This window comes from Monodon monoceros, unplaced genomic scaffold (assembly GCF_005190385.1).
Source record: "Monodon monoceros isolate NGI ecotype Baffin Bay Population unplaced genomic scaffold, NGI_Narwhal_1 Super_Scaffold_22, whole genome shotgun sequence".
Lineage (NCBI taxonomy): Eukaryota > Metazoa > Chordata > Mammalia > Artiodactyla > Monodontidae > Monodon > Monodon monoceros.
The window spans coordinates 50,636,725-50,660,839 of NW_021703779.1; positions in this window are offsets into that span (position 1 = coordinate 50,636,725).

Sequence of the window (24,115 nt, forward strand, 5' to 3'; positions counted from 1 at the left end):
TACTGTTTTCCATACTGGCTGCACCAATTTACATTCCCAACAGTGCATAAGAGTTCCCTCTTTTCCACACCCTCACCAACACTTGTTATTTGTTGTCTTTTGTATAATAGCTATTCTGACAGGGGTGAGGTAATATCTCATTGTGGTTTTGATTTGCATTTCCCTGATGATTACTGATGCTGAGCATCTTTTCATGTGCCTGTTGGCCATCTGTATGTCACTTTAGAAAAATGTCTGTTCAGTTGTATGAGTTGTTTGTATATTTTGGATATTAACCCCTTATTGGATATATCATTCACAAATATTTCTCCCATTCAGTAGGTAGCCATTTCATTTTGTTGGGTGCTTCCTTTGCTGTGCAAAAAGATTTTTAATTTGATGCAGTACCATTTGTTTATTTCTGCTTTTGTTTACCTTGCCTAAGGAGACATATCCAGAAAAAATTACTAAGACTGATGTCAAAGATCATACTACCTACGTTTTCCTCTAGAAGTTTGGTGACTTTAGGTCTTAGATTTAAGTCTTTAATACACCCTCTAGTGTATTTTTCACTTTGGTTACTGTATTCTTCAGCTCTGTGACTTCTGTTTAGTACTTTCTTATATTTTCTAGCTCTTTGTTGAAGTTTTCAACCTGTTAATCCATTCTTCTCCCAAGTTTGGTGAGCATCTTCATGGCCATTACCTTCAACTCTTTATCAGATAAATTACTAATCTATGTATCATTAAGAGTTTTCTCGGGTTTTGTCTTGTTCTTTTATTTGACACATAGCCATCTGTCTCATTTGGCTTGCCTATCTGTTTTTGATTCTAGGTATTTGGTGAAACCGCCACCTCTCCCAGTATTGAAGGGGTAGCCTCATGTAGACGGTGAAACTTATTGTTCAACCCTGTCCAAACTTTTCATTGTCTCTGGAACCTTTGTAATTATCTAAACAGCCAGATTTATTCTTGACAGGTCACAGTTGTTGAGATTGTGCCTAGACCTGTCAGTGTTCCAAAGGGAAGAATCTCAGCACCTAGTTTCAGGCTGATTGGAAGCCAGGCCCTCAGGCAAGAGCTTTTAAAGTATGCAAACACATATAATGGGACGGCAATTGTAAACTCTACTGGCCTCCAGACCAGGCTATCTGAATGTGTCCTCTTGGTGACAGTTGCAGAAAGTGGGGTTAGAAATGAATGTTTAAGCTCCTTTATGGGTGGTACTGTTGAGTTGTAGCAAGGCGAAGGGAGAGTGTAAAGATGGTGTCCCCTGGTCTATGTTCCCTGATAGCACCTCTGTAGCATCTAGGTGAGTGGTAAACCTGAAGCCTGCCCCTCAGGCTGAAGCTCCAGGAGAAGTAAATAGGCCTTTATCACAGGAAGACTGAGGGTGTGTTTCAGTATGTTCTATGTGCCATGCAGGTGATAACCTGCCAGGAACTGTCTCTATGTTTCAGTCCCATGGGGCCCAGAACTGCAAGCCCCCTGGCCATCAGTGCTGGGCATTCAACGGACATCACCTGTATGGATTGTATGTACTCACCACCTTTAGCAGCACTGTGGGAGAGCACGGGTGCTGGATTCACCCACCAGCTTTAGTGGGGCTATGCAAGAACATGGGGGCATGCCTTACCTGCCTGCACTAGCAAGGTAGAGGGAGAGCACAAAAATGGCATCCACCATCTCCTCCAAGCCTGTATAGAGTCCCAGTAGGCCCCTGGCCCTTTGCCAGATGCTTTAAGATTAGCAAATAAATCTCTTTCCCATATGGTCTAGGTGCTTTTCAAATTGTTTTTGTGCTGGGTCTCAGGGTGAGTGTGTCTGCACATAAGCTTTTTATTATTTTTTAAAATTTTTATTGGAGAATACAATATATTGCTTTACAATATTGTGTTAGTTTATACTATACAGAAAAGTGAATCAGCTATATGTATACATATATCCCCTATTTTTTGAATTTCCTTCTCATTTAGGTCACCTCAGAGTGTTGAGTAGAGTTCCCTGTTCTATACAGTAGGTTCTCATTAGTTATCTATTTTATACATAGTATCCATAGTTGCACATAAGCTTTTTAAAAGAGGAATCTCAGTTCCCTACAAACTTTTGGGTTTCCTGGATATAAGCCCCATTGGTTTTCAAAGCCAGAAATTTTGAGGGCTTGTCACCATGGGGCAGGTCCCAAGCGTTAGGGTGTCCAATGTGGGGGAAAAAAACCTCGCTCCAGAGGGAGAAGTTTCATATTTGTGAGTTTCCTCCTAATTGTGGGTTGCTGTGTCCAGGGTGGGGTTTGGGGCAATACCACGTGTTTAACTCTAGTTTATTTCTCATTATTCTATCTCTCAACAATAGAATTTCATAATAAAGAAATATTCAAATAATATCCAGGTTAGAAACAGTAAAGCTTAAGCATAAATGAGTGTTTTCTCATACAATTGACATTGTAGTGTTACACATTCATAATGCTCTTTTTTCCATGAAGCCTAAAAAATTCTTTGATATAGAATTAAATATTAACATCTCAACTTAAAATCTAAATAACTTATTTGTTTCTTTCTTAAACAGGTGTTACTAAGACTTTTCAATTTGAAAATATTATTTAAAAACATACCTGGTTTGTTTATGTTAACGAGGACTTTTAAATACATCTTTAATATATATTAGTAGGAAGTATAAATAAATTATGCTAAGTTTGGAATAATATTTAAATGGAAATAACCTAAATAAATAACAATAGAAAGTTGTATTATTCAGTTATATTGCTTTAAAGGAATTTTTAAAGTAGCAGTTTTTTCCTGAATGAACTGGTAAACTTCATATCTAAGGCTCTGAAAAAATAAGCTTTAGATTTTGTAATATCACCAAACATTAAAGATACAATGTATTTTTAAATCAAGTGCTATATTTTTTGCTTCTAGGAAGATGAAGACATGCTTTTTTCCTATTTCTCCTGCTCCGTACAACTAAACACCAAACTAGCTTTACAACAAATGCTAAAGGAACTTTTATAGGTGGGAAACACAAGAGAAGAAAACGACCCACAAAACAAACCCAAAACAATTAAGAAATTGGTAATAGGAACATACATATTGATATTTACCTTAAATGTAAATGGATTAAGTGCTCCAATAAAAAGACACAGACCAGCTGAGTAGATACAAAAACAAGACCCATCTATATGCTGTCTACAAGAGACCCATTTCAGACATAGGGACACATACAGACTGAAAGTGAGGGGTTGGAAAAAGATATTCCATGCAAATGGAAATCAAAAGAAAGCTTGAGTAGCAATACTCATATCAGATAAAATAGACTTTAAAATAAAGATTGTTATAAGAGATAAGGAAGGACACTACATAATGATCAAGGGATCAATCCAAGATATAACAATTATAAATATTTATGCACCAAACATAGGAGCACTTCAATACATAAGGCAAATGCTAACAGCCATAAAAGGGAAAATCAACAGTAACACAGTAGTAGTAGGGGACTTTAACATCCCACTTAAAGCAATGGACAGATCATCCAAAGAGAAAATAAATAAGGAATCCAAAGAGAAAATAAATAAGGAATCACTATCTGGACACAAGAGACCAGATAGATATAATTGATATTTACAAGTCATTCCACCCAAAAGTGGCAGAATACACTTTCTTCTCAAGTTCACATGGAACATTCTTCAGGATAGATCATATTTGGGTCAAAAATCAAGCCTTGAAAAATTTAAGAAAATTGAACTCGTAACAAGCATCTTACTATGACCACAAACACAATGAGATTAGAAATCAATTTCAGGAAAATAACTGTAAAAAACACAAATACATGGAGGCTAAACAGTGTACTACTAAACAACCAAGAGATCACTGAAGAAATCAAAGAAGAAATTTAAAAATATATAGAAACAAATAACAATGAAAACATGACAAGCCAAAAGCTATAAGATGCAGCAAAACAGTTCTAACACAGAAGCTTATAACAGATCAATCTCACCACCAAAAATAAGAAAAATCTCAAATAAACAACCTAAACTTCCACCTATAGCAACTAGAGAAAGAAGAACAAAGAAAACCCAAAGTCAGTAGAAGGAGATAAATCATAAAATTCAGAGAAGAAGGAAATGAAACAGAAACAAAGATAATAATAAAAAAGATCAGTAAAACTAAAAGTTGGTTCTATAAGAAGATAAAATTAATAAAACGTTAGCCAGACTCATCAAGAAAAAAGGGAGAGGATGCAAATCAATAAAATTAGAAACGAAAAAGGAGAAATCACAACTGACACTGCAGTAATACAAAGGATCATTAAGAGACAACTACAAACAACTGTATGCCAATAAAATGGACAACCATGAAGAAATGGACAAATTCTTGGAAAGGTACAATTTTCCAAGACTGAACCAGGAAGAATTAGGAAACATAAACACACCTAACACAAGTAATGAAATTGAAACTGTAATTAAAAATCTTCCAGTAAATAAAAGTATAGGAACAGATGGCTTCACAGGTGAATTCTATCAAACTTTTAGAGAAGAGCTAACACCTCTCATTCTCAAACTCCTCCACAAAATAGCAGAGGGAGGAGCACTCCCAAATTCCTTCTACAAGGCCACCATCACCCTGATACCAAAACCAGACAAAGATATCACAAAAAAAGAAAATTACAGACTAATAACACTGATGAACATAGAAGCAAAAATCCTCAAGAAAATACTAGCAAACTGAATCCAACAACACATTGAAAGGGTCATACACAACAATGAAGAGGGATTTATCCAAGGAATGCAAGGATTCTTCAATATATGCAAATAAACCAATGTGATACACCATATTAACGAATTAAGGAATAAAAAAATATGATCATCTTAATAGATGCAGAAAAAGCTTTTGACAAAATTAAACACTCATTTATGATAAATAGACTACAGCATATGGGCATAGAGGGAACATACCACAACATAAAACAGGCTGTCATTCTCACAAACCCACAGTAAACATCAGTCTCAAAGGAGAAAAACTGAAAGCATTTCCACTAATATCAGGAACAAGCCAAGGATCTCCACTTATGCCAATCTTATTCCACATAATTTTGGAAGTCCTAGCTATGGCAATCAGAGAAGAAAAAGAAATAGAAGGAATCCAAATTGGAAAGGAAGAAGTAAAACTGTCATTGCTTGCAGATGACATAATACTATACATAGAAAATCCTAAAGATGCCACCAGAAAAATACAGGAAGTAATCAATGAATTTGGTAATGTTGCAGATACAAAATTAATGCACAGAAATCTCTTGCATTCCTATAAACTAATGATGAAAAATCAGAAAGAGAAATTAAGGAAACAAACTCATTTACCTTCACAACAAAAAGAAAAAATTACCTAGGAATAAACCTACCTAAGGAGGCAAAAGACTTGTACTCTGAAAACTATAAAACACTGATGAAAGAAATCAAATATGACACAAACAGATGGAGAAAGATATCATGTTCTTGGATTGGAAGAATCAATATTGTGAAAATGAATATACTACCCAAAGCAATCTACAGATTCAGTGCAATCCCTATCAAACTATGGCATTCTTCACAGAATCAGAACCAAAAATTCTGTAATTCTTATGTAAATACAAAAGATCCCAAATAGCCAAAGCAATCTTGAGAATGAAAAATGGAGCTGGAGGAATCAGGCTCCTTGACTTCAAACTATACTACAAAGCTACTGTAATCAAGAGAGTATGGTACAGGCACAAAAACAGTAATATAGATCAATGGTACAGGATAGAAAGCCAAGAGATAAACCCACGCACATATGGTCACCTAATTTATGACAGAGGAGGCAAGAACATACAATGGAAAAAAGACAAACTCTTCAGTAAGTGGTGCTGGGAAAACTGGACAGCTACATGTAAAAGAATGAAATTAGAACATTTCCTAACAGCATACACAAAAATAAACTCAAAATGGATAAATGACCTACATGTAAGACCAGACACTATAAAACTCTTAGAGGAAAACATAGGAGAAACACTCTTTGATATAAACCACAGCAAGATCTTTTTTGACCCACCTCCTACAGTAATGGAAATAAAAATGAAAATAAACAAATGTGATCTAATTAAACGTAAAAGCTTTTGCACAGCAAAGGAAACCATAAACAAGACAAAAAGGCAAGCCTCAGAATGGGAGAAAATATTTGCAAATGAAGCAACAGACAAAGGATTAATCCCCCAAATATACAAACAGCTCATGGAGTTAATTATCAGAAAAACAAACAACCCAATTAAAAAATGGGTGGAAAACCTAAATAGACGTTTCACCAACGAAAACATACAGATGGCTAAGAGGCACATGAAAAGATTCTCAACATCACAAATCATTAGAGAAATGTAGATCAAAACTACAATGAGGTATCACCTCTCACCGGTCAGAATGGCCATCATCATAAAATCTACAAACAATAAATGCTGGATAGGGTGTGCAGAAAAGGGAACCCTTTTGCAGTGCTGGTGGGAATGTAAATTGATACAACCACTATTGAGAACAGTATGGAGGTTCCTTAAAAAACTAAAAATAGAACTAACATATGACCCGGCAATTCCCCTATTGGGCATATACCCTGAGAAAACTATAATTTGAAAGGACACATGTACCTCAGTGTTCATTGCAGCACTATTTACAATAGCCAGGACATGGAAACAACCTAAATGTCCAACAACAGATGAATGGATAAAGAAGATGTGGTACATATGTAAAATGGAATATTACTCAGCCATTAAAAGGAACGTAACTGGGTCATTTGTAAAGATGTAGATGGACTTAGAATCTGTCATACAAAGTGAAGTAACCCCGGAAGAGAAAAATAAATATTGTATATTAACACATATTTGTGGAACCTAGAAAAAATAGTACAGATAAACCTATTTCCTGGGCAAGAATAGAGACACAGATGTAGCGTACAGACATATGGACACAGGGGTGAAAGGGGAGGGTGGGACGAATTGGGAGATTAGGATTGACATATATACACTACCATGCATAAACTCGATAGCTAGTGGGAACACGCTATAAAGCACAGGAAGCTCAGATTGGTGCTCTGTGACAACCTAGATGGGTGGGATAGGGAAGCGTGGGAAGGAGATCCAAGAGGGAGGGAATGTATGTATACATATAACTGATTCACTTCATTGTACAGCAGAACCTAATACAACATTGTAAAGCAGTTACACTCGAATAAAAAAAATTTAATAAAATAAAATGGAACCAGGTATGAAATGAAGGTATGAAATGAAGATTCTCATGCACATGCACTCAGAAGAACAGTATGTAAGAACTGAGAAAATGAATGCCTAATTTTCAGAAGACTGTGACTTCTGAAGACAATGAACATCTGTCAAGAATCTCTCCCTCATCCTAAAACCAGTAAACTTACTCTTGGACTCTGGCTGGATTTCCCCCTTTTTATACTCCTTGCCCATAAACACAGCACACCCCAAACCCTTAAGAGACTCAACTGTAGCTTGCTACAGTGTGCATTTCCCAAACTGCAATTCCCCTGCTATTTCCAAATAAATTCAATTTCTGATAATTTGAGTTTGCCTCAATTTACCTCTTTATTTAGGTTGATGTTTCATGGTGTCAGAAATGGAATCAAAGGAGATAACCCCCAGAGTGACAGCAACCCTCAGTATTGAGTGAGGTAGCCCCTTGCACTCAATGCTTCTGTGAGTCACTCTCTGTTTCTGGCTCTCAGTTTTGGAGTTCCTTCCTTTTGGTCAAGTTCTCCAACTTTGCTTGGAATTTGGATACGGAAAAATTGTCCTTCTGGTGAGTACTCTTTGGGTTTATGAATTAGAATGCCTTGATTTAAATTAAAACTTGTGGATTTTTCCTGAGAGCAAAACTAAAATTAAATCAGATACCTTTATATCAGAGACAATTGTCTCTGAAGCACGAGACTCCTGTGTAAAGATAAGGTGGCCACAGATGAGCAAGTTTCACAGAACACCACTCACAAGATAATTCCATGCAATGAGGGACACCTGGTTACAGGTTAGAAAAATAGGGCAAAGGCTGCCTACTAGGAAAAAGAAGTAGCCTGTGAAAAGCACACTGTCAAGCAAAACCCAAGCCCAAACCCTAAGCATACACCTTAGGCTATCTAGGATTTTTTTCTTTGCTATCAGGAAAATTCCAGAAATGGGATCCCAGTCATCTAAATGTTCTAAGGGTAGCCCCTCCCTTGGAGCTCTGGCAAGTTTTATGTTAAATAAAACATGGTCTCTCCTCATGTGTGTAGACCAATCTCACTGAAGACAACCTAGAATTACAATGGACATTATGAAGAATGTTCCAACTATACAAGATCATTCATTTAGGAAGTACACTTGAAGGCAAGGGTTCTCAAATAAAACAAACATAATGAGAAGCTTATTTTAATTCACATGCAGAAGCCTCCAAAAGGCTTCAAAATTCCAAAATAGCTTCATTGAAAGATTAATTGCAAAAGGCTAATAAAGAATTATATATACAAGAAGTACCTAAAACAAAAGACTATAAGACTGATCTAACTTCTACTGTTCTGCTCTATCCTCCTTTACTTGAGTATTCATTCTACTAGTCTTCTGTCTGAATTGTCTTTCCACTCTGAAGAGAACACGTGACCATAAACAAAAGTCTGCCAAGTTCGTAGCCTTAGAGATACCACCAAATATACCTTTGAATGAGGGTCCCCATATGGGCCTTCCCCAGGTGGGATGCGACACCAAAAAACTCTCTGTAACTACCACCAGTTATTCTCTTAAATAGCCAAGAGGAAACTAAAATTAAAATTAATAAGAAAACATTGGCAAATTCTGGTAAATACTGGAGCTGCACTCTCTACTTTAAACAGCACTCACTACAGAGCCTGCAGATGGATCCTGGTTGTAAATTGGCAGAAGCCAGCAAAGAGTGGGAATTCTTACCGGAATCAGTTCTCCTGAATATCTGTCTGTAGCACCCAATCGAGGGGAAGGTAAAATTTCATATTTTCCCTCCCTTTCCTAATCCAGAACAACTGGTTATTGATCCTTTCTCTCCTAGGGACAGCTGTTGCCTTCCTGTTTGTCTTATTTTGTGTTCTAAGAACTTGGATTGACAACCATCATGTTGGGGGCCCCAAAATATGGCTGGACAGAAATGTGAGTTGCACCCTACCTGTGGCTAGATACGGCTGGCTAGAAATGTGAGTTGAACTCCATTTACAGCTAGGTCCTACCAATTATTGCCAGCCCTCAGAAGAATTGTCTAAGTCTTTCTTTTGGTTATCTTTGGGAACAGCTCTGGATATTGGGAGGGTAATATCCACTGTACCCTCTTTGGAGACGCCTCTTGCATCATGGAGTCATTCAATACTGCCAGGAATATTTACGGTTTGTCTTGGCTGAAACCTGATAAGATATTTAGAAGGATTTTTAAAGTAACTCTATGGTCATAAGTTGGCTAAATTGGAAGCTGATATTCAGAGCCTGATAGGAACATTTTAAGGCTTTCTCCCCTAAACCAAAATAAAACTATGTACCCAGAGGGAAAGGAAAACATTCTGAAGCCTTTTGTGGAAGGATTCACTAAAACATTCCAAAAACAAAGCTCTAAATCTAGAATATAGGAATATTTTGATTTTTATCTTAGTTGAAGATCTTCTCCCTGATTTAAAGAAGCAAATTGAAGATAATATAGTTAGATGGGTGCATCAACCTATGTTATTCAAGTTTCAACCCAATTCCTTTATGAATTAAAAACAACTGTATTTGTCTTACAAATCTAGTCTTTACAAGAACAGAAACACAGCTCTTGAAGCAATTCAAAGCCCACCTATCCTTTTTCTTCTCCAGTCCCCAAACTTGCTTTACTCATCTCAAAAGTCTTACAGATATTTTAAAACATCTAGATTTACGAAACAAAAGTCCTTCTTGGAGGAACTTACATTTTTCCTTGTCCTTTTAAGATGTAAATGTTCTACCTTGGTTTCTCCAGGAACTCTTATCTAGGCCTCATCTAGGCTTATCTATAACTAATCCAAACATACGTTAAGTCTAATGTAAACATAATTGTTAAGAACAAGTGAACAAATATGTATTGGTCATGGTCTGCATGTTTCAAACTGGGTAGAAGCTTTTACCTATGGACAAGCACCTGCCTCTTTTGTAACAAAGAAATTACTTGAAAACATCATCCCTATATTGGGCACCCCCACCATCGTGCATAGTGACCACACAACTCATTTCACTGGGCAGATAATACAATAACTCTGCAAAGTATTTCCTGTGCTACAGAGGCTGCATTGCCCATGTCATCCACAATCTTCATGACTAGTAGAAAAAAACTAATGGCATCACTAAAATCCAATTAGAAAAATTTTGTGAGACTTTGGAACGTCCCTAGACCAGGGTACTGTCACTGGTCCTTTTGAATCTAAGGTCCTTTAGCTTTTGAAAAACATAAGCTCACTCCCTATTAAATAGTAACTGGAAGACTGATGCATCTTCCTCATTCACCATACTCTGACCCTCAAATTGCCCAGCAGGACCTATTACCAGTCACCTATTCTCTATTCCCAGAAACATTTCTCACAGGTTAAAAATATTATGCTGAATAAAAATACAACCTAAATTCTGACTCCCCTCATAACCGATTTCTTGGAGAATATGTCTACTGGAAAATACATCACCTAAAGAATTCCCTCTTCCCTCATTGGAAAGTATCTTTTCTGGTACTGTTCACCAATTCCTGTGTTGCTAAACTTGAAGGCATCCAACCTTGGATTCATCTGTCACAATTTAAAAGAATCACAGGACCTGAATGGGACAGTAAAGTCACTGTGATCTCGAACTCAAGATCTCTCACTGGCCAGAAATAATGACATCTGGTGAAGACAGCTATCCCAATACACCACACCAGGCCTGTATACCTCCACCACTGTTCTCCTTTACTATGAAAATCATGATGGGGGGGTTATTAATCAGACCCTTCTGTTTATCTGTTTTATGCTCCTGTTTGCCCTTTTCCCTTGCTCCCTGACCTGAAAACATAACGTCCTTGTCCATGTCTCCCAGGCAATTGCCAAGGGAGGTAATCTTTCAGACTGCTCCATTTGCCATCTGAAACTTCGATCTCTTTATAATGTTGGAGAATCCCTATGAGACAGGAAGGAAGGGGGCAGGGCACAACCATTAAAAGAATGACAAAACCATTAAGGAGAACAGGATACCACAAAAACCGGTTAGAACTTATTAGGCCCAAGATGGTGGAAGATTTTACTTCCAGTAGACCTTGAGCCTGATTATGCACTCACTGTAATATATTAGCATACTAAATGACACACCCACAGGTGCCATGACAGTCCTGAAGCCAACTATAAAAGGTCAAAAAGTGGGTGGTACCCCAACTCCTGGATATCCCTGCCCCTTATCCAAGATAGTTAGAATATTCTTCCCACTCATTAGCCTATGAAATTACCCAGCCCACAAAAACTAACCACCCCACAGTACAAGGCCACTCTCACTTTCCTAGACGACCCCATGCCCTGGGGCTGCCTCTTGCCTTCTGAGCCAGCCCACATTCTGTCTATGGAGTGTGTATCTCTCTGCTTTCACTTTACTGTGGCTTGCTCTTGAATTATTTTTTGTGCGAAGCCAAGGACCCTCACTCGGTGGCCCACCCCAGAGACTCACTTGAGACCTAGGATGTAACCAACCTCTCATGCCCCATTTTTTCTACAACACCTGGTCATTCATGCAACCAATTTTTCTTCTATCCTGACACCACCATAAACAACACCCAAATTCCCTTTGATGTCAGTTACAGAGTTAAATTTTTGGAGCCAGGTTTCCCAGTGACTTGTTTTTTGCCTTTCTCTTATTATAACTGTGCTTGCCCAATAAGGCACAAATACCTATGCAAGCCAGATTACATATGCACCCGCACATTACTATGAGTATCTAAATCAGATCTGGCCCCAATCACAAAAAAATCTCAGCAGCACCCACCTTTGCAGGAAATTTAGAACAACTTTTATTTCAGGCTAGAATATTTACTTCCTGAATGTACTGAAAACCTAACTGACTCCAGGCTTGAAAGGACATATGTAGCAATCCTTGTAAGTGAATCCATTAAAATGCCACTTTAGCAGGAGTAGGTTGCACCTTGACAGGATTTATCTTTGTGGTGGTTAGCATTCTCCTTGCATCTATGAACACCTAGATGGCTTACACATAACTGGACAGTGTTTCTTAGGTTATCTAACTGTGCCCTTAACTGTCCACAACCAAACTGAGACACATCTCCCCTGAATTTACATCAACAAGTTAGACGGGACTTATGGGAAGCATTTATGATTCAGGATTCGCTTCCTTTGGCAGATCCCTACTTCCCTGGTTAGGAGTGAGTGTGAATGAAGCTATGATCAGAAACTTCTCTTTAACCCTTGGAAACATCACCAACACTACTGCTAAGGCCATAGCAGCCCAACAAAAATCCCTAGGTTCTCTAGCTAAAGTTGTCCTTGTCAATAGAATAGTCTTCAATTATCTCTTAGTTGAACAAGGAAGTGCCTGTACTATAGTCAACACACTTGTACTTGGATTAACACTTCTGGGGGAGTGGAGGTACAATTATCTAAAATATAAGAACAAGCCCATTGGTTACGAGTCCAAACTGACTCATCTTAGAATTGTCATTTACTCAACTGGTTACCAACAGGATTGGGCTCATAGTTTAGATCTACAGTATAGTTTTGGTCTTTCTATCTGCCATTTTATTTTGTGTTGTAATTTTTAAAGTACTCAGCTGTTGTCTATCCAGCATCTGTAAAAATAACAAAACTGAAATTGCTTGTCCAATGCTTCAAAGTGATACCTAACACCCATAACCTTGACAAGATCTCCCTGCCTTGACCCACCACTTAGCCCCAATATAAAGAAGGCACCCAAATGTAGCCTTCTGAAGTTGCTACTAACCCCTAAAGCTTCTCTCAACCTGAAGAAAGGTGTCCAATCATAGTATGGTGAAGAAGTATAAACAAAATGGATTATCAGTCAAAAGGCAAAGTCCATGCAGAAAAACACCTAGCAATATATTAGGTGAACAGCACCCTGCAATGGAGACTTAATAAAAAAGGGAAAATGTAGAACCAAAATAAAATGGAGTCACTTATGTCAGGGATGAAATGGAGATGGTCAACCAGGCTGATAAAAGAAAATTAACCTAACCTTACAAAAATTTACAGCTTTCTCAGAAATCAGCAGAGTACGCTAGCTAATTCCCAAAAAGCAAGTCTACTCATACTTCCTTGGTTTCCTTGCATCAGCTATCCTGATCCTAATATACAGAGTTTGTTTTTTGACATTTCTTTTTGTTCAAATGAGACCAATGAAATCCACTTGCCATACTCTCCTCCATGGGACAAGATGCCTGAGGATGGTCCTCCTCAGCTCCAAGGGACATATACCTCATATAACGATGTCAGAAAGAAAAAAAGAAAGAAAAAGAGAGAGAAGAGAAGAGAAGGGAAGGGAAGAGAAGAGAGAGAAGGGAACAAAGGGAGGAAGGAAAACAATGCCCAAAGACATGGTTGATCAGAGATGCTTTCTGTGAAACATTTTGATCAAGAGAGGGAACTGTGAAAGGATTTCAATCTAAAATGGAACTGGAAGATATGAAATGGAAAATCTCACATGTGCGCCCTCAGAAGAACAGAACCTAAGGACTGATAGACTGATTTCCATAAATGCCTAATTTACAGAAGTCTAAGACTTATCTCTGACCAATGAGTATCTGCTAAGAATCTCTCCCCATTCTCAAGCTACAAATTTACTGCTTAGACTCTGGCTGGAATTCCCCCTCTTTACACTTCTTGCCCATAAATACAGCCCATCCCAAACCCTCAGTGGACTCACTTGTAGCTTGCTATAGCATATGTTTCCCGAATTGCAACTCCTCTGATATTCCTGAATAAACTCAATTTCTGGTAATGTGAGCTTGCCTCACGTTACCTCTTTATTTAGGTTGACACTATATATATCCCATATTTGGCCAGAGATATAAAACTACAGATTCAAGAATCAGAGGGAGACCCAAATAACATAAACCCAAATTATTCCATGACAAGACACATCATAATTAAACTTCTAAAAATTAAGACAAATAAAATATCTTGAAAGCAACCAAAGGAAAAAATACACTTTACCTATAAGGGAAAAATTAAAATGATGGCATAATTCCCATCAGAAATGATGAAACCCCAAAGGAAATGGAACAATATATTTTAAGTGCTGAAAGAAAAAAGAGAATTTTCAACAAAAATTCTATGCAGTGACAATATCCTTCAGTAATGAAAGGGAAATCAAGATATTCTTAAAGCAATTACACTTCAATAAAGATGTTAAAAAAAGATATTCTTAAATGAAGGAAAATTAAGAGAATGTGTCATAGGCAGACTTATCCTAGAAGAATGAACAAAGGAAGTTCTCTAAACAGAAAGGAAATAATAAGAGGAGGAGACCTGGAATTTCAGGAAGGAAGAAAGAACACCGTAAGGAAGAAAATATCAATAATAAAGTAAGTGTCCCTTCTCCCATTGATTTTTCTAAATTATGTTTGATATTTTAAGCAAAATCATAATACTTCCTGAAGTTCTTCTAAAAGTATGCAGAGAAAATATTTAAGAAAACTATATATGTGAGAGAGTTAAATAACATAAATGTTGTTAGGGTTTCTACACTTCACCAAAATTAATAAAATTATTAGTACAATAGACTGTCACGATATATACTATATTTCAATATAATAACATATAATGTATAATATATATTATATTTTTTGTATTATAATATATGTTATATATTATGTACTATCATATATATACTACATGCTATACTATATGTTGGATATATGTTATACAAATATATATACGTGGACATATATTTTAGTGGTTGTCCTAGTGTGTGTGTGCGTGTATCAACATACCATTAAAATCAGTATAAAAAGATATACTCAAAAGCACTAAAAATAAATCAAAAGAATTCTAAAAATATTTAAGTAACCAACAGGAAGGCAAGAAAGGAGATAGAAAAAAGAAACAAAGAATATATAGAAAACAAACAATAAAATGGCAAGATTAAAAGCCCTAACATCTTAGTAATTACATTAAAAGTAAATGGCATAACTACACCAATTAAAAAGAGGGATTAGTAGAGTGGATTTAAAAATATGATCTGGAGTGATGTCAACATCACAGCTAAGTGAGATACTCCCTTTGTCTTTCCCCTTCAACCTACAACCAGTAAAATATCCACAAATCAACAATGTGCCTATATCCAACACACCAGGACACTGAAGAATTCCACATATCTGTACCTCTAAAGGTGGGTTGATTGGAACACATAGAGGAGGCAAAACCAGGAGGATAGAGGAAGCAGTATTTGCAAACCCAGCCCCTTGGCCACAGCAGCTGAGCCACGGTCCCAGAGAACTCGGTAGCAGTAGGGTAGTCATCACACATGACTCAAGCCTCCCAGCCACAGCAGCAGCCACAGCCACAGATAACTGGACAGCAGTAGTAGCAGAGCCCATGATCCCATCCCTCCAGCTGCAGAGGATCCTGTGACTCCAGTCCCCACCTCAATCCCTTGTCCACTGCAGTGGGTCCCATGTAGCCAGAAGCAACAGTCATGGCAGAGGTACCTGCAACCCCAGCTCCCCTCCTTCTCCAATGGTGGCAGAGCCTGCAACTCAGAAGATCCCAGATGCAGGAGAAACATCTACCATCCTAATGGTCCAGGTGACAATGCCAGTGACAGTGGCAGCAGCAAGGCATCAACAACCCCAGAGGCACAAGCAGTGATAACAAGGGCAGTTGGTGACACTTGTGACAGAGGCAGTGGAGGGTGGAAATTGCTTACTCAAAATATAACCAGAGCTGGATCAGGTAAGAAAAACCAAAAACTTGTGCTATAGCACCACATACTGGAAAACAAAAGAAAGTCCTCTAATTTCTACCCTATTGAATCATTAGAATAAAGAAAAAGACAAAAAAACAGCTTCACCTAAAGAGGGTGCTTGCTACTTCAAATGTATAGCGGAACAACTCATCAAGCACCATGAAGAACCATAGTAATGCTCTATCAAAAAAGAAAATGACAATTCTTCAGAAACCAAACAAAGTAACAGAATATGGTGATCCAACTTCTGTAATTGAAAATAGCTGTCATTAAGAAACTCGATGAGCTCCAAAAAAACTCAGAATGGCAGATCAGTTAGTTCAGGAATAAAATTAATGAACAAAAGCAATACTTTACCAAAGAGATGGAAACTTTAAAAATGAACCAAACAGAAATTCTGAACCTGAAGTACTCAATAAATGAGATGAAGAATGCACTAAAAAGCACTGGAAAAAGAGCAGGCCACAGGAAAGGAAAAAATTACTGAGTACTGAGACAGATATTTAGAAATGATACAGGTAGAAATGAAATAGCATTAAAAATATTTAAGAAAGGAAATTCCACAAAAGCTATCTGACTCACTGAGGAAGGGCAACATTAGGGCAATGGATATCCCAGAAGGAGAAAAGACAGAGAAGGGAGCAGATGGTTTATTTAAAGAAATAATATCTGATATCATCTTTAGGATTCTCTATGTATCTGCAAACAGTCATCTGTTTGCAAACAGTAACAGTTTTTAGGATTCTTTATGTCATCTGCAAACAGTAACAGTTTTACTACATCTTTTCTGTTGTGGATTCCTTTTATTCCCTTTTCTTCTCTGATTGCTGTGGCTAAAACTTCCAAAACTATGTGGAATAAGATTGGTGAGAGTGGGAAACCTTGTCTTGCTCCTGATCTTAGTGGAAATGCTTTCAGTTTTTCACCATTGAGGACGATGTTGGCTGGGGGTTTGTCATATATGGCCTTTATTATATTGAGGAAAGTTCCCTCTGTGCCTACATTCTGCAGGGTTTTTATCATAAATGGGTGTTGAATTTTGTCGAAAGCTTCTCTGCATCTATTGAGATGATCATATGGTTTTTCTCCTTCAATTTGTTAATATGGTGTATCACATTGATTTGCATATATTGAAGAATCCTTGCATTCCTGGAATAAACCCCACGCGATCATGGTGTATGATCCTTTTAATGTGCTGTTGGATTCTGTTTGCCAGTATTTTGTTGAGGATTTTTGCATCTATGTTCATCAGTGATACTGGCCTGTAGTTATCTTTCTTTGTGACATCCGTGTCTGGTTTTGGTATCAGGGTGTTGGTAGCCTCATAGAATGAGTTTGGAAGCGTTCCTCCCTCTGCTATATTTTGGAAGAGTTTGAGAAGGATAAGTGTTAGCTCTTCTCCAAATGTTTGATAGAATTCGCCTGTGAAGCCATCTGATCCTGGGCTTTTGGTTGTTAGAAGATTTTTAATCACAGTTTCAATTTCAGTGCTTGTGATTGGTCTGTTCATATTTTCTATTTCTTCCTGATTCAGTCTTGGCAGGGTGTGCATTTCTAAGAATTAGTCCATATCTTCCAGGTCTTCCATTTTATTGGCACAGAGTTGCTTGTAGTAATCTCTCATGATCCTTTGTATTTCTGCAGTGTCAGTTGTTACTTCTTCTTTTTCATTTCTAATTCTATTCATTTGAGTCTTCTCCCTTTTTTTCTTGATGAGTGTGGCTAATGGTTTATCAATTTTGTTTATCTTCTCAAAGAACCAGCTTTTAATTTTATTGATCTTTGCTATCATTTCCTTCATTTCTTTTTCATTTATTTCTGATCAGATTTTTATAATTTATTTCCTTCTGCTAACTTTGGGGTTTTTTTGTTCTTCTTTCTCTAATTTCTTTAGGTGAAAGGTTAGGTTCTTTATTCGAGATGTTTCCTGTTTCGTAAGGTAGGACCGTATTGCTATAAACCTACCTCTTAGAACTGCTTTTGCTGCATCCCATAGGTTTTGGGTTGTCGTGTCTCCATTGTCATTTGTATCTAGGTATTTTTTAATTTCCTCTTTGATTTCTTCAGTGATCACTTCGTTAGTAACTAGTGTATTGTTTAGTCTCCATGTGTTTGTACTTTTTACAGATCTTTTCCTGTAATTGATATCTAGTCTCATAGCACTGTGGTCGGAAAAGATGCTTGATACAATTTCAACTTTCTTAAATTTACCAAGGCTTGATTTTTGACCCAAGATATGATCTATCCTGGAGAATGTTCCATGAGCACTTGAGAAAAATGTGTTTTCTGTTGCTTTTGGATGGAATGTCCTATAAATATCAATTAAGTCCGTCTTGTTTAATGTATCATTTAAAGCGTGTGTTTACTTATTTATTTTCATTTTAGATGATGTGTCCATTGGTGAGTGATACTATACATAGAGAATCCTAAAGATGCTACCAGAAAACTACTAGAGCTAATCAATGAATTTGGTAAAGTAGCAGGAAACAAAATTAATGCACAGAAATCTCTGGCATTCCTATACACTAATTATGAAAAATCTGAAAGTGAAATCAAGAAAACACTCCCATTTACCATTGCAACAAAAAGAATAAAATATCTGGGAATAAACCTACCTAAGGAGACAAAAGACCTGTAAGCAGAAAATTATAAGACACTGATGAAAGAAATTAAAGATGATACAAATAGATGGAGAGATATACCATGTTCTTGGATTGGAAGAATCAACATTGAGAAAATGACTCCACTACCCAAAGCAATCTACAGATTCAATGCAATTCCTATCCAACTACCACTGGCATTTTTCACAGAACTAGAACAAAAAATTCACAATTTGTATGGAAACACCAAAGACCCCGAATAGCCAAAGCAATCTTGAAAAAGAAAAACAGAGCTGGAGGAATCAGGCTCCCTGACTTCAGACTATACTAGAAAGCTACAGTAATCAAGACAGTATGGTACTGGCACAAAAACAGAAATATCGGTCAATGGAACAGGATAGAAAGCCCAGAGATAAACCCACGCACATATGGTCACCTTATCTTTGATAAAGGAAGCAGGAATATACAGTGGAGAAACGACAGCCCCTTCAATAAGTGGTTCTGGGAAAACTGGACAGGTACATGTAAAAGTATGAGATTAGATCACTCACCATACACAAACATAAGCTCAAAATGGATTGAAGACCTAAATGTAAGGCCAGAAACTATCAAACTCTTAGAGGAAAACATAGGCAGAACACTCTATTTCATAAATCACAGCAAGATCCTTTTTGACCCACCTCCTAGAGAAATGAAAATAAAAACAAATATAAACAAATGGGACCCAGTGAAACTTCAAAGCTTTTGCACAGCAAAGGAAACCATAAACAATACCAAAAGACAACCCTCAGAATGGGAGAAAATATATGCAAATGAAACAACTGACAAAGGATTAATCTCCAAAATTTACAAGCAGCTCATGCAGCTCAGTAACAAAAAAACAAGCAACCCAATCCAAAAATGGGCAGAAGTCCTAAATAGACATTTCTCCAAAGAAGATATACAGACTGCCAACAAACACATGAAAGAATGCTTAACATCGTTAATCATTAGAGAAATGCAAAACAAAACTACAATGAGATATCACCTCACACCAGTCACAATGGCCATCATCAAAAAATCTAGAAACAATAAATTCTGAAAGGAGTGTGGAGAAAAGGGAACACTCTTTCACTGCTGGTGGGAATGTGAATTGGTACAGCCACTATGGAGAACAGTATGGAGGTTCATTAAAGAACTATAAATAGAACTACCTTACGACCCAGCAATCCCACTACTGGGCATATACCCTGAGAAAACCATAATTCAAAAAGAGTCATGTACCAAAATGTTCATTGCAGCTCTATTTACAATAGCCAGGATATGGAAACAACCTAAGTGCCCATCATTGGATGAGTGGATAAAGAAGATGTGGCACGTATATACAATGAATCTTACTCAGCCATAAAAAGAAACGAAATTGAACTATTTGTAATGAGGGGAATGGACCTAGAGTCTGTCATACAGAGTGAAGTAAGTCAGAAAGAGAAAGACAAATACCATATGCTAACACATGTATATGGAATTTATGAAAAGAATGTCATGAAGTATCTAGGGGTAAGACAGGAATAAAGACACAGACCTACTAGAGAATGGACTTGAGGATATGCGGACGGGGAAGGGTAAGCTGTGACAAAGTGAGAGAGTGGCATGGACATAGAAACACTACCAAACATAAAATAGATATCTATTGGGAAGCAGCCGCATAGCACAGGGAGATCAGCTTGGTGCTTTGTGACCACCTAGAGGGGTGGGATAGGGAGGATAGGAGGGAGGGAGATGCAAGAAGGAAGAGATATGGGAACATATGTATATGTATAGCTGATTCACTTTGTTATAAAGCAGAAACTAACACACCACTGTAAAGCAATTATACTCCAATAAAGGTGTAAAAAAAAAAAAAAGAAAAGAAAAGAAATAATATCTGAGAACTTCCCATACCTGGGGAAGAAACTGGATATACAAGTCCATGAAGGTAAGAGAAGACCTATAACTAGGTCTTCAATGAAAAAGTCTTTCTCAAGAAATGTTATATTAAAACTGTCAAAAGTCAAAGGCCAAAAAGAAAAGAATTAAGGCAGCCTGGGGAAAAAATCTTGGTAAACTACAAAGTAAAATCCATTAGGTTATCAACAGATTTCTTAGCAGAAACTCTACAGGCTAGGAGGGAGTGGAATGATACTATCAAAATACTAAAAGATAAAACCATCAGCAAAGAATACTCAATCAAGCAAAGTTATCATTCACATATAAAGGAGATATAAGGGATTTCTCAGACAAACAAAAGCTGAGAGAGCTCATCAATGCCATACCTGCCTTATAAGAAATGTTGAAAGAAGCTCTTCTACCAGAAACAAAAATGCAAAATTACACAAAACTTTGTGCAAGGTGATAAACAGACAGACAAAAGTGCAACTCTATATCAGAATAGGTTGTTAAACAATTTACTATAGCATAAAGGTGAAAAGGGGGAAAAGAAGAAAAAAATGACTATAGCTACTTATATTTGGCAACAAACTCACAACAAAAAATGGATAATTTGAGATATCAAAAACATAAAATGGAAAGAATAGGATAGAACCCATATAAGCAAACGAAGAACAGATGCTATCAGCCAAAAAAGGACTATTTTATGTATGATATGTTGTAAGCAAAGTTCATGTTAACTATAAAACGTAAATCTAGAGCAGGGGCACAAAACATAAAAAAGATGAAACTGAGAAAAGCATCATAGAAAACAACTGGAAGTAAAATAGTAAACAGAAACACAAGGAAAAAGAAACAATGGAGATAGAGCACCCAGAAAAACAAAAGTTCAAATGGCAGGATGAAATTCTCATTTATCAATAATCTCACTAAATATAAATGGACTGAGCTGACCAATCAAAAGACACAGAGTGGCTGGATGGATGAAAAAACCAGACTCAACTATATACTCCCTCCGGAAGACTCACCTCAGCTCTAAAGAGAAACAGAGGCCCAAAGAGCAGGGATAGAAGATAATAATCCAAGTGAAAGGCAGACGAAAGAAAGTGGGTCGAGTCACACTCACAGACTTCAAGCCAAAAAAAGATAATAAGAAGCAAAGACAGTATAAAATGATAAAAGAGAGAATTAATCAAGAAGATGTAACAGTTATTAGTAAATATGCACCTAACATAGGGGCACCAAAGTATATAAAGCATTTATTAACAGACCCAAAATTAGAAATTGACAGCAACACAATAATAGTAGCAGACTTTAACACCCCATTTACATGAATAAATAGATCATCCAGACAGAAAGTTAACAAGGAAACAATGGCCTTAAATGATACTTTAAACCAGATGTATTTGAGAGGTCTGTATAGAACATTTCATACAAATGCAGCAGAATATTCTTCTCAAGTGAACATGGGACTTTCTCAAGGATACACCATATGTTGGGACTCAAAACAAATCTCAGTATATTTTAGAAGTTTAAAATCATATCTTCTTTTCCAATCCCAGTGGTATGGAACTAGAAATCAACTACAAGAAGAAATCTGGAAAGAGCATAAAAATGTGGAGACTCAACAACATGCTACTGAACAACAGGTGGGTCAATGAAGAAATCAAAAAAGAAATTAAAAAATATTTGAAGAGAAAATAAAATGAAAATACATTATATAAAATCTATGGGATGTATTAAAAGCGGTACTAAGAGGGGAATTTGTAGCAATACAAGCCTACCTCAAGAAATAAGAAAAAATTCTAAAATACACAATCTAAACTTACATCTAAAGGAAGTAGTAAAAGAAGCAAAGTCCAAAGTCAGTAGAAGGAATGAAATGTAAACAAAGAATATTGCCTGCCATTTCAGTAAACAAAGAATGTCGCCCACCTTTCCAGTTCTACAAGGATAAAGTCATTAGCCCACCAACAGTGCATCCTGAGGGGAATTCAGGATGGAGGAAAAACAGGAATCATTCTGTATTTGGATTCCAGCCTTAGATAGTTAGCATGAATATCTAAGGAATAATTTCAGTGAATCCAGATTCTTGCATCTTCCCACACATAGAAAAGCACTAAAACAATTAACTTGAGATGTATGTTCTTTGTGATTAGCAGTAATCTTGTGATGTTTGACTATATATTTTTTTTCCAGCAAAACTCGTATATACCCTGGCTCCTCCTTTATCTCTTCAGAGCAGTTCTCCAGAGCTATCTGAGAGGCAGTCTCCTGGGTTATCATGCTCAGTAAGATCCCTGAATAAAACTTAACTCACAGCTTTTAGGTTGTGCATTTTCCTTCAGTCAACAGTTTTGGCCACCATGACGGAAACCAGAGCAGACTTCTCTCTTTGCCTAAACTCTGAGAATCCAGAGCCTTGGTACCTGCAGAGGTCCCTTGTGCCCATCTTCCTCCTCAGTGAGTCCAGATGCATCCAGGTGAATCTCTCCTGGGTCTTGGATCTCCTGTTATTGGCTGATGACACTAAGCTTCATTCAGTGGTGGACAAACTCCTCGTTGTAAGGAGTAGATTTCCCTTCAACTTAGTTTCAAGAAGAGGTATCTGGGTTACCCCAGTTGAAAGACAGTGGGAAGATTTTTCTCAGTTGAAAGGCACTGAGTGGGTTACCCCAGTTGAGAGACACTGGGATGATTTTACTCAGCTGAAGGACAGTGAGTAGGTTTGGACTGGGTGATTAGGTAGGAGGCTGGCCTGTTGTTTTTCCTTGAATTGGCTGCTTTAATAGGGTTTGTTGGCATAAAAGTGAAACTATCACGAGAGCTTTCTGCTCTGAAGAAGAAAAGGGACATCTCCTCCTGGTCAGCAATGACTTTCTCAGGCGACTGAGAAACCTGGAGTGGTGGAGGCAAGTCCTCATACTCTATAGCAGTCCCATAAGGAAACTCACTTATTTAACTAAAAAAAAAAACTTGCTCATACAGGGACCACATATAAGAACTGGCCACTCAGTGTTCCAAGCACCCACAGCAGTTTTAGACAGCTGGAGGGAGAAACTTAGACACGTAAAAGAGCTGAAACGACACTAGGGTGACACCTAGAGGAGTTAAGCTCACAAACAGCACATTTGTTCACCACACAATCATCACTAGTAGCTTTATCATGACAGACCTCAGAATGGGAAACAAAGCTTTCAAAACAAAAGAAAAAGGAATGACAGATTTCTAACCTCCAACTAACACCCCAGCCAAGTTCATGTATGGAATTTATACTTGCAAATATTTAATTGGGGAAACTATACTAAAGGAGATCTCAACTTAAAGTGGCCAAATTGGGGTTCTTTTGACATTCCAAAATTATGTTTTCTTGGCCTGTGCAGCTAGAGAAAGCTGGCCATAAGATCAGACTGAATGGAATGCTTATTTTGATTGGTATTCAGAAGTTAAAAAGAAAGGAAATAATAAAATAACACCTTTGCAGGAAACAAATTGCTTGAAATTATATTGGAATTTTTAAAAGCCACTAGTGTTAACCCTGCCTCTCCCTCTGCTCCTCCCTCATATTCTCTTTTACCTGACCTGCCTGACACAGATGCTATCTATTTCTCTCTTCCATTACCTCTGCCTCCTACTGCTTCCTCTCCCCCAGTGAAGGAG